Here is an 18,531-nt window from a genome sequence, read left to right as displayed (position 1 = left end):
GGGTCACCATTAGAGACTGGCAGCAAGGGAACAGCTATGGATCAAGTCCACACAGCATAGGGATAGCACGGGTGAGAAAGAAGCCATGCTGTCTTGAGTCTGAAGACTAATGTTGTTCAAGTGCATAAAGGTTAATGAACTGAGTCTCTCCAGTGGGGCTCAGGAATATTAAATTGAGGGGATGATCTGGATAATGTAACCTGTTGGATACTATCTGATGACTATGCCCAAGGATATGCATGACTCTTAAGATACAGTAATACATGCAAAAACCACAGCATGCCCTTGACACTTGCTAATTGCTGCAATTTGTGTGGTCTGTGTTGGGGAAAGCTAGCATGTGCTTGAGTCTGGAGAAAGAGGCTTTGGGAGAAGGTGCCATGGTCAGTGTGTGAACAGAGAGTCTTCTGGCTCCAGTGCTGGAGGTGTTGCAGGGGCTGAAGGCTGAAGACATGTCCAGGGATGGCACTGACACAAAAGCATAGCCCCAGTACTTGCCTGGGAGGGAGAGAAGGGCTTGTGTTTCAGGGAGGCTCCTCATGCCCTACACTACAACAGGCAAGCATCAAGCTGTGGGGTCTTGTACCCCACAGTGGGGCCGGTGAGGCAGTGCTGCTGCTAGGAGGTGGTATGATGAGTGACCAGATGCTCTGGGACAGGCAAAATTGTGGTGGGCGAAGTGAAAATAGACAAAAAAATTAAGAGTGAAAAATTATGCCTTCCTACCTGGGCCCCAGGTAAGAGGGGTCAGGAGGTGCCCATATCAGAAGCAGTTTCAGGTGTGTGAACCAGCCATAAACAGGAAGAAAGCAGCAAAAACAGTGTTAGGAAGGAGTTCAGCTGGAAGGAAGGGATGATATGAGTTGTATAGGGTCTTTTGGGCTGGGAACTCCAGGACAGATGGTGAGACTGGCTTGGTGGGGATGGTTCAAGCATCTGCTGGGAACTCGTGGAACTGCTCTTGCCCTCAAGGCTGAGTTCAGTCCAAAATGTTACAAGATGATTCTGCCCGGTGATGTAAAATGTCCTTTGTTTGGAGACTCCTTGGCCCCTTGAGGAACGCCTACTCCTCACAAAGCCAATGCTTATTCCCTAGAATACTTCAGCGAAAAAAAGAAATAGTTCCTCTAAGACACCCTAAACCAATACCTGCTGTGACTAAGCCCTGTGGGCAGCTCCACAGATGATTTATATCCTCCTCCTCCAAACTGAAGGGGTTAGAGTGGAAACAGACGCTGTGTTAAACATAGCCGAGGGCAGCGAGCAAGACAACTCTGCAATGAGGTGGGGAGGAAGCGGGGCTGTGGGGCGGCTGCTGCCAGGCGTGACGCCGGTTCGGGTTTCCTCGTAGGCAGAACAGAGCTCCTTTTGGCTGGTGCAGCTTTATGGGCTCGCCTGGGTTTATTATACTGCAAATATTTTGAATTCCGCATCTTAATTTCCAGAGAGGCTTTGTTTTATTTTTGCTGCTTCCCGCCCCCCACCGGTTTTGATTTTTTTCTTTTTTTTTTTTTTTTTTTAATTACCACTGCCTTAACCTCTTTTTTTGACTGGGTTTTGGTCAAAGCTGCCGTTTTCTGAGCAAACAGAGGACTGGAGTTCTCCCTGCCAGGGCTCCAGCTGCAAATTAATCTCTTTTCATAGTTTCATTTTATGTCCACCCACTATCCTCACCACATTAACTTAGTCAACACATGGAAGTGAAATTTTTCCATGCAGGATCCTGCGGGTTGTAAGGCTGTTGTGGAGCACGTGACTGCCAGCTCCAGAGTTTTCTCCCACCTCTGGGTGGAAGGAAGTTTTCTCATCCCCCACATATGTGAGCGGTTGTCGGTGGGATGTGAAAAGTTTTAACAACTGTAGTCAGTGGAAACATTTCAGGGTTCAGCATTCTCTGTGTATTTAAAGTCCCACCACACCAGCTGGGTGGAGGCAAAACCATAGGTACGGTATGTTTGCAGTACCTCTGGTGCTACCAGACCACTGCTCGGCAAATGAGCCAATCGGGTGTTTTTCAGTGGAGTCCTGCTGTCTCTGGGGGTTTGTCTCCCTCCCAGAGAGGACAGAAAGTGCAAATAATGATGATGCTCACAAAGAAAGACGGATGGAGTCCGCTTGGCCTTTGTAGATGTATTTTGTATTTCTACATGATGCCTTTTGCACGTGGGCCTGAGAGAACTTTACAGGTATTTTGGGCACTTGGCAAATATAAGTGTACCTATTTCACAGGTTTTAAAACCCTGTTAGATATACAACTGCCAGGTGAAGAGGATTGTCTGGCAGTGGCACAATATCAGAGAAAGAGCTGCAAAAATAATTCAGGACTCCTGATACTTTTTCTCCTGTCTTAGTCTCCAGGCAACAGCAAATATTTCTCGTGATTACTCTGGATGAGCAGATGCCAACGTTGATTCACAGGAAAAGGATGCAGCCATGCAAGCCATAGAAATGTTGCTTGGGATGATAACCACAGCCCCTAAGGAGACATTAAGCAATATGGAACACATGCCAATGAAGCTCTTGAAGCTCTTGCTGTGTTTGCTATAAAGAGATTTCTTGAGCAGTCTTAGGTGGGAGCTTTTGTTATTTGCCCTAATTTCATGACATGGAGAGAATATACTGTGTTTCACAGCTCTGGAGTTGCTGGTAGGGCTTTGGGGCACCGGGAAAGTCCTGGTTTACTAAGAAGTTACAGTCATAAGATATGAGGAAACCTTTTGTTCACAGCAAAGTGTAAAAGGTACACTCTGCCCACAGCAGAGTGTAAAAGGTACACTTCTGCTTGGAAGAAGGATGGCGCTGAAAATGTGCAAAGAGGCTCCCTGTTTGTTTTCTCTCAAACTCAGATCTTCTGTGCTGTGTTTACAAATAACACTATTTTCCCCATTATTACACTTTAAAATTTATCATGAGATTAAAAAACCAAGAACAAACCAAATTTATCCTCTTTTGAGGGTGCCTACCCAAAAAGCTAGGGGAGCTGCAGAAAATAATTTTCCTCTTCAGTTTAGGTAATGTGGGCTTTAGATTCATAGACTGAATCCGCTGACCAAAGTATTTTTCTTCTTTCAGCACTTTTCTGAGCAGAAAAACACTTTCAATGTGGATGAAAACAGAACTGGAGATTTTTTCAAACCATTTAATAGTTTGTTTCAAAAGTGAGCAGTTTGGAATAACTTGAGGGCAGCAGCTGCAGGAGTCCAGCGGTCCTGCGATGGGGGCTGGAGACAGGCAGTCCGTAGGGTTATCAGTGTATCATCCAGGTTGGCAGGGACTTCTAGTGAGTCACTCAGACCTTCTCTTTTAACCGTGACAAGACCAATCTCATTATCCTCAAACCACCTCTCAGGCACAGAGAGTTGCCTAGTGATGGCCTTGAATGTCTCCAGCACTGAGGTGTCCACAAGCATTCCCTCGTCAGGCAGTTTCAATGCTCAGGAAATTTTAACCTCTCTATATGCAACCTACTACTGAACCTGAATGTCTCCTACATGGGTTTGTGGCCACTAATTTTGTGTTCTGTCGCCTTTGGTTAATGAGACTGGAGCCAAACTTCCAGGTGAAGTCCCTGCGAAATGGCACATGTGGTTTCACCTTTCAGATTTCCTGCCAGCTAATCTCTTCCCCAGCCTGTTCTCAGACAATGTGATTTTCCAGACCCTTCCATGCTTCTCTTCCCATGCCTGCTAAGAAAACACCATGTTCTAAACCTACCCTGGACTTTTGTTTTCAGCCTGGTTCTGCACTTAGTGGTGCTGTCCTGCCTTTGGTTCTTGAGATAGTAAATTTAACCTTCCTGGCCTAATCTGGGATGAGGTCAGGAGAAAAGCACTGTGTCGAATTATATTGGTTCTGCTAGGAATACAGTGGGAATCAACCTCTTGTCAAGACACTGTGCTGCCAACTGGGGCCCTGCTCCATTACTGTGGGGTGTCCTGGCTCCCCTCACACAGCCTGACAGTGGTGGGTGCCTGGTTCTTCAGAAGTTATGCCCACTGTGCATACATAATATGTACCTCTGATATTAGCACTGTGCTTCACGGCACCCAGGATCCCTGGACAGTCACCCCACTGTCAGGCTGGGGCAGCCCAGGGCCCCCACCACTGTGCTCAGAGGAAGCCACGATCCTGCCCTTCAGTTTTCCTCCCTGAAGGAGTAATGCTATTCCCCATCCCCAGAGAACATAAGCTTTGAAACACGAGCTTATTTGTTTCCATTTACCATTGTCTTGGTTTACATAAATTACAGCTCTTAACAGCGGTCATAAAATTATCTGCTTTAAAAAAATGCAGCTGTAGAGTTTGGCCTTGTGGCCTCCCTGTGGCCTCTCTGATCAGCTCATTTCCAAGGGGCAAACATACACTGGGAAAAGAAACAGCCTCTTCTTGTTTATCCCAAATGGTCATCTTCCTTTTCTATCAGCAGCTGGCTTGCCTGGTTTCCTAGTGTTGGTCAGTATAGAAAAGCATAGCAAGCCTTTCACCATGTGGTGATTCACCATTCTGAATAACTGTCAAGTTATTTAAATCAACTAAATCATCCAGCAACCCTCCCCAGTGGCCACAACATCACCAGCATTTTAGGATCAAGCTTTGCCCTGGAAAGGAGGCCCTTTGACAAAGCAGTGATGATCCTCACTCAGAAATGTCAAGTTACCTCTGGGTGTACTGCAAGTAAAATATTGTCCCATAACATCTGTTTCATTTGGAAGCTGAAAGGCAGGATGGGTGATTTTAGGAATTGGTCTTGACCTGTGTTAGTATTTCAGCACAAGAATCTGGCTTCCAATTGTAGTAAGGAAAGAGGATAGACTAGATGCCTCATGTATCTACAGGGAAAAAAAAATGCAAAAAAATCTTATTTTAGTAGCTAAAATAGAAACTATGGATCTAAATACCCATAAGGATAGATGAGCTGGACAACCAGCAATATCAGGCAGACACTGTTCCAGCAATGGTACCTGCACCTTATTTCTGTCAGGGAGTTTAGGTAGTGATATGGGCTCTTTCTTCATTAAAAACTGGTAGACAGTGGGGTCCAAGATGATAATTTGTATAATTAGGATTTTGAAAAAATACATTATTCCCCCTTTTCTAGTACATAGAGATTAACTGTGAAAAGGCCAGAGCTAGCAGAGGTGTGGATTACTTCAACTTTTGCACATCTATTCTATGTGCTCCCACTGGTAGGACTAGGGCTGCCACGACTCTTTCTCACAGGTGGCAATGAGGGGTGATCAGGGATTCAGCCTGTTTCTCTGCTCCATCTAAGGAAAATACAAAAAGCGGACAAGAAACATGAATACTAACAAAGTAAAATCCAGTTCAACTCCAGGTAAAGGTAGTGTACCAAGTCCTTTTCAGATGTGTCTGACACATGGAACTAATCCTCGAACTTCTATCAGTCCATTGGTCTGCTAGTAAAATAAATCATAATGTTCAGTATGAAGGAAGCCAGGAAGAGAGGAAGAAACCACAATTCAAGATCAAGCATCTGAGCAGTATGGAAACAAATGCTGTTGGGGGCTGGATCCTCCAAATCCAGCCAAGGGCCCCTAACTCACAGGTTGTGCTGGATTTGAGGTGCTTTCCAAATGCACTGGGGAATGAGGAACTGTGAAAAAAAGCTGCTCCAGAAACTGATTGTACCTTATTCAGCTCTTAACAGCTGTTTTGGGTCCTGCTTTACTTACTTTGTAAACTGTTAAATAAAATTAAAAAAAAAAAAAAGACAGAGTGAAATTGAGATCAGGAAAAGAAACAAACAAACAAACATGTTTTTGGTGCAGAAGCTGGGTTTTGCACCCTAGCACTGTTTGTACTTTCAGATTGTCAGCAATCTGATTGTCAGTGTGCTGAGCAGAGAGGACAGTGTGGTGGAAATACCTATGAAGCAGCGAGAGCCTTATCAAGGTACTGTACCAGGAAATACACTGCTTTCTTTCCTACTTCATGCACGATACTATGATTAAACCAAACAGCATGCCTCATCATAACATGTGCCTTATCGACCTCACTATCTGATGACAACAGCAGCCCTCAGGAGACCAGACTGACATCATCCAAAACCTCAGTAGTTCAGAGCAAAGACTGAAGTATGTAGCTAGGCTACAAGCTGTGCTTGACTCTGTTCATCTTTTTGTACTGAACTTGCAGGCATTTTGCTAGAGGAAAAGGAATATAAAAATCAAACCCAAATAATGTTTCAGAATGTTTCTGACAGGCAACCATGCTATTTAGCAAAAGGATGCAGCAAGCAAAGGAGGTTTTTGTCCTCAGCAAGTCCAAGAAGTTTGCTCCACAGCTTTCTGTAGCTTTGTGAGAGTGGAAAGAAAAGGCCAAACCAACACACTGTCACTGCTTGGAGGAGAGAATTGGTGCCACTGATGATCTGGTACTGAGTCCCCCTCTCAGCTGACCCCACATAATTGTCATGGGGAGCTGTGAGCTGTTTGGGTTCATCCCATATCAGAAACACGGGCCAACTGTATCCAGCTGGAGCTCTTAATCTCCAGATCCTAAGCTTCAGGTGGCTGGTTCACACTCACACTGCCAGTCTCCTTGTTTGGTTACGGCTGGGTCATCGAGGCAGAGCATGCTGGCTCTGGCCTTCTGGCCTCCTTTCTCTAATTTAAGGTGAGGGGAATTTCTGCAGTCACAAAAGTAAGAAAAAGAAATAGAGAAAGGCTTTCTTGTGTAATATTCACCAGATTTCTCTGGTTTTAATTTGTTCTTCCCGTCTTGGGTTCTTCAAAACACCTTCTCTCATTTACGTCAGCATAGATTTACCATGTCCCACTTACTTCAAACCTGGAGAGCACCATGGAAAAAGATTTCCAGCCTTTTGGAGCTGCTTCTTTATACCTTGGACAAAAGAAGATCATATGGGGCCATATTCATTCAAGAACTGCCTTTGTATTTGTACAGAATCTAGCACAAATGAGCCTACTCCTGCTTGAAGTTCACTGTACTACAAAATTGATCTTAAAAAACCCCTGCTTTTAGTGTTTGATTTTTGGTTAGTTTGTTTTTAATCGCAATGCAATTGCAATTCTCTTTCAGAGGGAATATAGCCGACTTAAATGCTGAATGCATGCATAGCAATAAAAGTAGGGCCATCCAGCACATGGATGCTAAGTGTCCATTTACAGCCCCCATTCAGGCCAGCAGCCACCCCCCTGGGCCATGCACAGCATGGTGGGCCATACTGCCTGCTGTGACACCGGGTGGGGGAGGTCCCAGACTTCCACACTCCATACTGGGCACTGGGGTATTTTGAGATGTCTGCATCTGATGCATGGATTTGGGGAGCTGTTTTGCAGAAGAGGCCTTGTCTTCCAGGACAGTAATTAGGTCCTCACCTGTACTCACTGCTCTCATAAACTGCTGGTTTCTTACCCTCCCATCACACCTGCCTACCTCCGGCAGCGACGCGGCACGGTATGACTAACCAGTCAGGTTATGAGCGTGAGCTCTTTCAGCAATGTGTAAAGCACTGAAAACTGCCCCCCAAAAAAGAAAAATAAAGTGTTTTGTTTGGTTGGTTTTGTTTTGGTTTGGGTTTTGTTTTGTTTTTGGGTTTGTGTTTTGTTTTGTTTAATACTGTGTCACCAAGGCTTGGCTTGCAGGATAGGCTGGAAAGAGGTCTGATGGAAATAAGACTTGCCCACCCTTTAAGACAGAGCATTAGATAAATCCAGCTGTGTTGTGGGACTGTTGGAAGCCTCCCAGAACAAGTGTAGGAAACTTATAGTGGTTTTTGAGGCATATTATTTTGTCTAATTTGTTAAATATATTTCTTTGTCTTTATGAACTTTAAGGAGCCCTAAAAACACAATGTGCCAGAGGGGGAAGGCTTAGAGAAAGACTTAATAAGAAGATGGAATAATTTTAAAATGTCTTCTCCTGCTATACTCTCTAAAATATTTCTAAAATATTCCTCTGAAGCACGCTTGTTTTTTTCTGCCTGATGTATGCATTCCTGACACATACCTGGCCCTGATATATTATTCAGTTAGTGCTTTGGTTGATTTACTCTCATCATTGCTAAAAATGCTGTAAAGAAATAATTTTTAAATAACACAGTGGAAGGTTGTTGATATAAGGGTTTGGTAAGAAATATGGGTGTTTTTCAGGTTTAGTGACAATTTCTGGTCCTGCTTTCCTGAAGAGGAAGAGCCTTTGAATGGCTCTTGTGAAATATGCTGATGGTCTGAGCATTCACATCACCATCTCCCCATGACAATTATCACTGATTGACCACTTGCTGTCTATCTCCACAGCAGCCCAGGAATGGGTGAGTCATGGAAACAGAATTCCCCTTCACCCTGGCTGCCTCCCAGGCCCTTCGAAGGAGCTACATTGACAACAGAGGAGGAAAGTCAGTGCTGATTTTTTCACGCTGTGAATCATTGATCAAACAAAGCTCTTCTGCTTCCACGGACTTGATATCAAGGCAGTGTTTTTGATGAGTGTTACCTGAATAATTTTGTGCTAAGAAAACAATATCAAGTAGCACTGGGCACATTTTGAGTAGATAATTGATTCTGTGCTACTTCAAGCTAGAAAAACATGTATCATGTTTGCAAGTAGCTTTATCAGAAGATGCTGAAAACCATTGCCATGCTTAGGTGCAGCAGCATTTAAATACTGGGTTTCATTTTCAAATGATTTTTCAAAATAGGGTTTGGTTGGATTGTAATAATTTCTAAACGAGAATAAGAGAAAGAAATGAACAGATTAAGCCCGGTGTGCTTCCCTGAATAGAGAAACAGAGAATTACTATTCTCTAGGGGTTGGGGGGAAAGGAGGCAGGTTCCATTTGATGAGGAAACTCAATTTTTTTAATTTGAGATCTGCCTGGAATATTAATCAATATTCACACAGCTCTGCTACTGCAGCTCAGATATAAGTACCAATGAACCCATACAGGGAGGTATTCAGAATTTCCCTTGAGGTATTCTCAAGTGAAAAAAAACTCTTTAAAGGAATTTTTTTTTCTTGACACCAGATGCATGCTGGGAGAAAGAAATATAAGTCCAGCCTGAATGTGAGGCCTTTGCCTCGAAAGGAGCCTTTGGGGTTTTTTCAGCCCTGCACAGAAAAGACAGTACACACTGCTATAGTGGAGCCATCCTGAGGCAGGACCAGTGACTGTGTGGGATCTGTTCAGGTGAGTCCTGCCAGCACCTCCTTCCCTCTTTCACTCCCTCTGTGTCCTTTCCTCCCCATGCCATTCATACACACCGTGATTAGTCCTGTCCTCTCCTTCAAGGTCCTCGTAAGGACATTTTCTGCAAAATTTCCATGTCACATGGAGTTGCAATGGGTGGATGTGGCTCCAATGATTGTGTGTAATGCTTCAGTGCTGGAGTTTGTCCTGGCTTCTGTGCTGTGTCAGGATCTAGTGGTGCTGGGATCCAGATTACCACTGAGGTGCTGCCTATGACTCAGCACCAACTGGAGGTTTTCAGCTCACATGCCTGTGATGTGAGGTTGCATTGACGCACTTAGATTAAACAACAGTGCATAGAAATGAGAGCTGTAATAGGAATTGTATCTTGTGTCTGGCATCAAAGCCATAACCAGAGCTAACTGGGAGCCCTCAGCGCAGACACCTCCCCTTCATCACTCCCACTTTTAAAATGGCAGGGTGGGAGTGTCATGGCCCCAGTTTTCTCTTGTGGGAACCGCATCCTGACATGCACAGGAGATCTCCTGCATCTGGTTGTGTCTGTCAGGAGCCCTGCTCCCTGTGCCAGTGCCAGGTGTGGCCTGGTAGCAGGGTGTGGGATGCCTGCTGGCAGCAGCACACCCCTTCCACAGGCTGCTCTCTTGTCATCCTCCCCTTGATGCCAGCCAGGATGTCAGGAACGGGCTGTCCTGGGTGTTTGTAACCACAGTGACTCTCACCGCTTGTGATTCTGTGCTGCAGAAGAGGCTGCAGCTGCTGGGGCAGGGAAGTTAAGTGTTGCATCACTGCTGGGGACACCCTGTTTTTTGTCAGGGTGAGTAGTCTGTGCTGCCTCAGCAGTTACAAATGCTCTGCCTTGCTTTTCCATTTCAAAACAATGATATTTAGGAGGAAAATGGAACTTTGTCCCCAGAGACAGACAAGGATGTACTGGATTAGACCAACAGGCCATCTAATCTAGGAATCCTTGTCCACCAGTGGCCAAGCCTGGGTGCTTCTCAAGAACACCTTAAGCCTCCTTGTAGCTGTGCAATGTTATCCCATGGAGAGAGCTGGGATAACAGTGACTTAACCTGGAGTAGTGCAAGGAAAACCAATGCCGAAGTGAATGGCACACTGGGAAGCTTTCTGGTGGAATGGGACATGTGATGCCACAGTTTTGCAATGCTGCCCTTTGACGGGGCGTTATCCACATTTCACAGCCTGGCAGAGCAAGACTGCTGCACTGGTCCTTCCAGAGGACACATCTTAAGCCCTCTCGGAGACGGCAGGCACTGCAGAAGCACAGTGCATTTGTTCAAGGGGTCATCTCCTTGGAAGCATATGATGCCCACGCCCCTCCAGGACATAGTGCTATGGCTCACTGGTTTCTAGGTGCAGTTTTGGGTGTTGGTTGCTTCCCATAAAAAAACCTGATTGGCCCACAACTGGCTCTAATGAACATCTGACTCTCCGTCTCTGTCACAGCAACTGGCAGCAGGAGTGTCTGTGCTGGAGCACCCATGCTGGAAAAGAAAATGTCTCTGCAGGGGCACTGGGACATGCTGGGATGTGAGAAACCTCTACTAAGACTGGTCTGAATTTGCTGGTTTTCCAGTGCTGCTCCTAATGCCAAATTTTGAAGACACTCAATTTTTGTGGGGGAAATGAGTCTGCTCTCCAGGATGAGAAAAACACTGAATGGATTTGATTGGGTTTGTAACTCCCCATGTAAGCCAACATTACAGATAAACTTTAGAAAGTGAGGGAAGTTCTACAAGTGCTAAAAGCACACATTTTAGTGCAAAAGGGTACTCAAGTTCAAATTGGATCAAATTCTTGTTTTGTTCTAGGAATCATTGAAATTAAGAATTAAAACCCCACCAAAATAAAAAAGCCTGCAACAGTATTTTACAAAATCCCAGAAGTAACAGAAAATACCTGGTAATATGTTATGAAAAAAGCTCAGTCTTATTTTCAGATAACTAGATAAGATCTGAACACAGCCATTAACTTGTGGGTAGATCTGTAACCTTCTGCTAACAGTAACCGCACTAACTGCACTTAAAGTAACTGCAGAGCCCCAGACCAGAGCTGATGTACCACTTACACCCTATCTATACTTTATTTCAAGTGCAAGTGATACTTGGCTAGGGGTTTGGTTCCACAGCAGAGGCACAAATCTGCTTGGGTGCGCTGCTTTGCATTTAGCAGTTTGGAAGGCGCTGAAACTGATTACAGCTGTCTGGCCTGCGTGTGTGTGAACTGCTTTTTGATGAGAGTACACATCTTGTTAAGATAGCCTAAAACTGAAAACCTACGGGGAAAATGAACTTGAGAGGGTTCCTGGTAGTGTTTCTGCTGCAACTTGGCTTTTGGATCAGCAGCTTGTGATGCTTAATGTAAACAAATTGCAAAATGAAATGTCCTTGAAGTCTCCTTGATTTAAGGATTGAGTTGGATACTTAAGATAGGAAGAAATGCCCAAGAGCCTCTGATGTTGCTCTGGTTTTAAGAAGTAGCAGGGTCATGCCTGCTTGTCATAGACTGACTGAGATAAGCAGGACAAAATAAGATCAAGCCTCTGCTGTTGGTGTGGGTGGCCTATGTGGAGCATGTGGCACCTGCCATGACCACCACGTGGCTGCACAGTCCTCATCCAGACCCACAGCATCTCCTGTAATGCAGATCTTTGCTCCCTGTCTCCACACCAGAGGAGGTCTCCTTCACAGAGCCCTTCTTTGCTTGCAGCTGGGACCCCAAAAAAGCAGTGCTGGTGGTGAGAATCAAACCAGATCTCCCTGGCTCCTGGGTGTTCCTATCCTACCTCATGCTCCTTCAGAAACTGTTAATCACCCTGAACTACTTACTGGTTTTGTGATCTTAAACTCAGCTTTCTAGAGGTGAAAGCACAATGTCTTACTGTAACTCATCTTGCCAGCCAATTCTATCCTGAACCTAACAATATTTTAATCTCAAAATCCAACCTCAAAACCCACAGCATTTTCAGTTACTGTATTTCATCACCACACAGCTGAAAACAACTCTTTTTTTTTATAACCACCCTTGTTTTTCTAAAGTGAATCACAAACCATGGAACTTAACAGACGGAAAAGACACAAAGACAAATACTCTCTCGCTATCCTGGTGTTTATAAGGAATAATGTAATTAGCGTAAAAAAGCATTTCTCTACAGTTACACAGGTATAACAGAGTTACAGGAGTCAGCCTCCCTATTGCTAAACCAGATAGTCCATCTTAAACAAGCCAAAAAGCATTGTTGCCTACAAAATACCGGTGGAGGTGCCACCGATATTTCCTTAGCCCAAGGAAACCCTAACCTTTTCCCCAGAAGACAATTTGACATTCTCATAGATTTTATCATTATACCTTATGTCCTGGTAAGTGCTCTGCTACTCACTTTATACAGCCATTCTCCTTGAATCACACCAAGGAATAATTAACAATAAGGTAACTCTGGTTGTCAGTGGGTTGTCAGTCACCAGAAAGATGTTAAGCACCAGAGTGCTCAGTACAGCACCCATGAATAGTGTTCAGCCCCTCCAGGGAAGTCCAGTCTGTTTTAGTCACTCTAGATAATCCGTGAGAAAAACTGGGAAATCTGAATTTAAACTGTTACAGAAAGGCTACTGGATAGCCAGTGGAGAAAGCCTAACTTGCAGGCTGTCACTCCCAAGCAATAGCCACCTTTCTTCCCATGGTGTTTACGCTCTGGGAGAGTCAATGGGCATTTCACAACCTGACAAGGTGTTTACAGTTCCCAGCCTCTGCTTACAGATGTGCTGGGATAATGGGTCCAGGTATGCTTTGATACTTGTGCTGTTGAAGGGGCTGATAGGAAACCCCCTGGCCTGGGGGCCTGGTCTAATTGACACCAAAGGAAATCTGAATGACTCCAGATTTACAAACATTTATCCAGCAGCAGAATTCTGGCCCTCAAGACCAACTGATGCTTAGGTAGAACACGAGCATAAACACTGATGCATCAGAACTGTATAAAAATTTGGTCAGAGAAGGATTGGAAAAAATTCCAGGTGATCAGTGGTGTCCAAGGTGAGGCCAATACGGGTTGGTCCTTGCATGAGGCATTGCCTAGGGCTGGTATCAGCAGTGAGTGTGCCTGGGGCTACCATGGTGAGGCCATCCCAGAGCTTTCCCTCAGTCCCACTTCGGGGGTCTCTCAAGGGCGGGACAGGTTCAGCACAGGGCAAGTGTTGCAATCAAGCTCTCAGTGAGAACTGATTACCCTCAGTCATGTCTGGGAGGGAGGGAGGGACTCATTTGGTGTCTTGATCAACGTCACGCATCTTTCTGTATGGGGGTTTGCAAAATTAGAGTTCATATGCCTCCCCCAGCCCCTTCCCTGAAAGCTACACCCACATTTTTCTCATGGATGACTCACTGTTAAAACAAAATGTTTCTTCAGCTAGAGTTTTTCTATGCTGTGCATTAGAAACAGCTGAACATCTGCCCTGACATCAGGCTTCTCAGATGACATGAGAGCATGCCTGAGTATGCTGGTGTACATGAACTTGCCCACATGTGCACATATGCTTTGTATATTCTTAATTTGAGTTTCTCTTTTGCCCTTTCCACTCCTTGTCCTTTCAGTTTCTTTTCTATGTTGTATTTGTTTGTTTGTTTTTACTTTATGCCTCTTCCCCTCTGTTCTATGTGTGCCAACTGTAGAGTCACAAACACTTTCATTCTTTATTCAAAACAACGGTATGAAGAGTAATATAAAATTACCTCATCCATTTCTTCATGGATAAACAGAAAAAGATTATGGAGTTCTTTCATATGATACAAGAAAAGAGAGTTAAAACAGATCAGTTTAAATTAAACAAAGGAAAACATTAGATGAAATAACAGGAAAAGCATCCTCAGTCTGTCAGATTGAGGAGTAATTTGTTTCTCAAGGGTAGTGGCTGAACTGGACAGTTTGCACATGATTTTTTTAGAGTGATAATGCTCGTTTGTCCCCCAGCGTGAGGTGTGTCTTCATCACTTTGATATGCAACTCTGAAATCGGCAGCACGGGAAACCATGGAGGCAGAGATGTCAGAAATAAGAGGTTTCCTGAGGTGATAAAAAGGCCGCCTATGAGGTTGTTGTGAAGGAAAATTCCAATGACTGCATACAATATTTGGAAGAAACAAATATGAGTTGAAGTTAAGATGCATTCACATGTGAAGGTTGCTAGCCTTTAGGTTATCTCCCACTGGAGGATCCACTTTACATGTGAGACGTTCAGCTCCTTTTCAAAAATTACACTTTGGACTTTAAATGAAGGATGCAGAAGTGAAAAAAAAATGCACATATTTAGGTGCATGTCCTGCAAGGAAATCCAGAGAGGTTGAGGAAGCAGTAAAGGTAAGGAGATCTGCTTTGGGAAACTCGCAGCTCAGCAGCCATTTAGCCTGAAGGAGCACAGGCACCAGCCTTGCAACATGATGCTGAGATGGTGCACTTATCCATTCGATCCCTGCTTCTGCTGTCCCATGGCAGCTTGGGGGCTGCTGGCTGTACTGGGGAGGCAAGACTCAGTGGGGACGGGGAAGGGAGTACCTACCACCACATCCCAGCCCTGACTGCCCAGCTGCCCCTGCCCTGCTCTCATGTGTGCACCAGGGTGGAGAAACAGACTTAATGAGCTGGCTGTGGGCTGTGCAGGGCAGGAGCAGCTCTTCCTCACCTCCTGATCAGCTGCAAGCAACTGCTGAAGGCAATTAACAACTCAACAGGCTGAACAGGTAGGGCGAGCACGGTAGCAGAGCAAGTTCCCCTCACACTCCACTACCCACAGCACCTGGGCTGAAGTCTCAACTTGAATCAAAGTGTGTTAGGTGTGGTATATGAGTTATGCTTGAAAAGTTTAATGCATTCAAGGGTATAGCCTCAACTAGCAGCTAACAGCAATGAATGAGCCTTGGGGAGAGCCAAGCCAGCTTCCACTCAAGCCGATAAAGGTACGATCTTTTGGCTTCAGTGGGAACAGGATGAGATCCTTCATGGCCAGCCAAGGAGAGATTAGTCAAATGATGTAATGGTGCTTTTAACTGCCTGCTCAGCCTTAATTCCACTCTTACAGTGTAGCATGTATCATAGGACAGTCTGTAATTATGTGATCACATACTCCTTGCTCTGTAAGACACCCGCCCTATTTGAGGCACAGGATGAGAGGTAAAGGCAGAAAGATTCTCTCCAGCCCTCATGACGCTGTCCCACATCCCAGAGCATTGCTCTGCAACAGGCTTCCTGCAGGGTCTTGGGCAAAAAAGGGCTGTAATGTGCACATGGCAGGGACTGAGTTATGGTTTCACCCGCAACGTAAGCCTGTTTTTTTCTAAATATAGGAACTTGGTTTTGCATTCTTATTGAGCTCTGAGCATAACTTTATGCAACGGGTAGTCAACAGCAATGATGACTTTAGGTTTAAACTCCCTATACAGCCTATCCAGAGCCTTTGCAGGAGGTTTGAACATCCCCATCCCTTGGTTTGCCTGCCGAGGCATGGAGGCACACCTATCTCTTGGCAGCAGTAGACCACATTGTTGCTGGCAGCAGTACCAGTTAAAACCAAAGGTTTTATCTCCCTGATCTGACACCACAAGCTCACTCTGCTTCTGGCCATCTTTCCAATCTCACCTTCTGCTTCATTTAACATGTTCCAGACACTCTGCTGGCCTGGCTTCCAGCATCACCATAACTGATAGCTGAAAAGCTGGTGAAGATTCTTATGCCCATATTCAAATGGGAATAAATAGATTGAGTGGAGGAAGAGTGTAGAAGGAAATTCTGGAGCAGTGAAAAATAGGACAGGAACAGAGTGAGCTTAGAAGGAAAAGGACACATGTGATTTGGTTATGTTAGGAAGAACAAGGAGAGCTGCAAGGAAGTAAAGGAACTGCAAAGGATCTAAAGGGTCAGAAGTAAAGAACTGCCAGAGCACAAAGAAAGGTTAGGGCATGAGAATAAGCAAGCAGGAAAAACAGATGAAAGAAAACAAAACAAAGAAAACAAAGAAAATAGGTCAATTGGGAGGCAAAAGCAGGAAAGACCATACAACACACCACTAACAAGCAAGGCTGTGGATGAGTTGCCCCAACCCTGCTTCAGCTCTGGACCCCAAAGGGCTCACCCTTGCAGGACCTTGGCATTGTCCTATGGGGGCCAACCAAGAAGTGACAAGATGTGATGGCCGCATGGTGCTACAGACAAGCCACTGTCCCTGCTCCTGGTGGGGCTCCCTGGCCTTTCTGGCACCCTCATTTCACCCCGGCAGCCCTTAAACCAGTGCACTTTCACTGGCGTTTGTGTCACTTAGGCACATCAGCCATTGCAACTCAGTCACTTATTGACAGGCATCTCTCCATAGGAGAGGCTATAAATACACACACTGAGGGGCAGCATTCTGGCTTGGTGCTGAGAACCCCAGGGAGACAAATACTCTGAGGTATAAAATGAAAAAACTTGTAGCAAAAATGGAGTTTGATCTCCTGCAAGGGTGTCTGGGCAACAAGATATGTCACAAGAGCATCTTCCTCCAAGTTTTATCTAATGCAGAAATGGAGTAATCCCACTGACGTCACTGGGCCAACGTTGGTGTAGAACTGGTGTGTGTGGCTGGTGAAATAGGTCAGAGGTGCAGCTGCTGACTTCACTGATAAAGAGGAACCTTTGCAGCTATTTCCTCCCATGAGCGCTTCAGAGCTCACCAGTTCACAGAGGTTGAGCTTCACTCTTCTCTAGGCTTGCGGCCGGGGGCTGGCCCAGTTTCCTCCAGCACCCCTTTCCATCCAGGCAAGAAGTTTCCATAGGTCTTTGACAGAAAAAAACGCCAGTTTTGTTGATGTTCCACATTTCTATGGGTAAAAGCAAGATGAAGAGCTATGTTCCTGGTGTTGTAAGGCCTGCATCAAAGTTTTTTAGTTTGTTGAATGGAATAAAGCAATTCAGGACTTGTGTGGTAATAGTTGTGACCACTGATCAGCTGCTTGATTTCACACCCTATTTTTTGTACTGAAGTGCAAAAGATTATTATTATTCTAATCCCATGTGGGTACTTGACTATACAAAAGCTTTCCATCAGAGATGTGAAATGAAGTGTTGTCCTTGGAGCCATGTTAATGCCCCCCCAAAAAGCTGGGCCTGCTCTGTCACTACACAGAGGATAATTCTGCGCAGTCATTGCGTTGCTGCTTTTCCAGCATGTTGCTTTGGGATTTCTGGGATCATGTAAGCTGCTAATAAACAACGCATGTCTTTCCTACAGCTGGATCCTTTTCCTTCTCGCAGCAGTGTGTGTGCAATTCACCCAACACCCCTCCCACCTAATCCTTTCTGGGAAGCAAATGTTGAAAGTGCAAAACACCCCCTCCCACAAACAATGAAATAAGGAAGAAAGAAAAGTGACGCCCGAGGGGGAGCCCTGTGTCCCCCATGTGAGGAACCAGGCAGCAGACTTCCAGCATCCCGGGTGATGTAACGCTAGTTTAACAGCCGTACACACCTCTGTGTGCTTGTGAACAGAGCAGGCTGAGGCACGTAGCTGCACAGAGAGCTCTGGAAGCCGCTAGCAAGAAATGCAGTTTGGTGTGTGTGTGTGCCCCTTTGATGCTGGGAAGGAATGCTCTACTTTCTTTTCTGCACTCCATTTTGCCTGTGGGCTATGTGGAAATACAAGAAGGTAGAAGCAAGAAGCAACTTGTTCTGTCAGGGAGGAAAAGCAGTCTGTAGCTATTTACACTGCACGCTATAGCTTTTAAACGAGGTGGTCTGAGTGCCTGCAATGGTTAAAACCCAAAATTCTTTCCACAGGGCTGTTCATTGCCCTGGTGTGCTGCCTGCTAGCAGTTGGTTTTTGTTCCCCTCTGTTGCAGCCGGTTGATATGAGGTGATCTGGATTTGGTGATTCTTGTCTGAAATCCCACTGTGGTTTTTCTCAGTCTTGCAAGGCGCTGTGTTTTGCTCCAGCAGTCTCTCCAAGGCACGATGAGGGAAACTATTTCCTGTTTGTGTGTCTGTGATGGATGTAGCAGCCACTTTTACTACACGTGAGGCATCGGAGTTTTTTGTTCCTTCTTTCTTCAACACTTTCTGGGTAATGTTTTCCACATTTGGTCTCAACCCACAGTCCTTTTCTCAGAAAACTTAACAGAGTCACCCCAGCTATATTTCCATGGGTGGGTGGGTGTGTTTATATACACATTTGTGTTAAAAATATCCTGCTTAATTCAGGTACTATTAGAATATTCCATTACTTTGTATTAATCTAGTTGAGTCAAGAAGCAGTTTAAGCAGTTTAAAACAGATGTAAACCACTTCTGTGTATGCTA

This window comes from Myiozetetes cayanensis, unplaced genomic scaffold, assembly GCF_022539395.1.
Source record: "Myiozetetes cayanensis isolate MyiCay16 unplaced genomic scaffold, myiCay2020 scf6-25, whole genome shotgun sequence".
Lineage (NCBI taxonomy): Eukaryota > Metazoa > Chordata > Aves > Passeriformes > Tyrannidae > Myiozetetes > Myiozetetes cayanensis.
The sequence above is the reverse complement of the archived record's forward strand: the minus strand, read 5'-3'. Positions refer to the sequence as shown.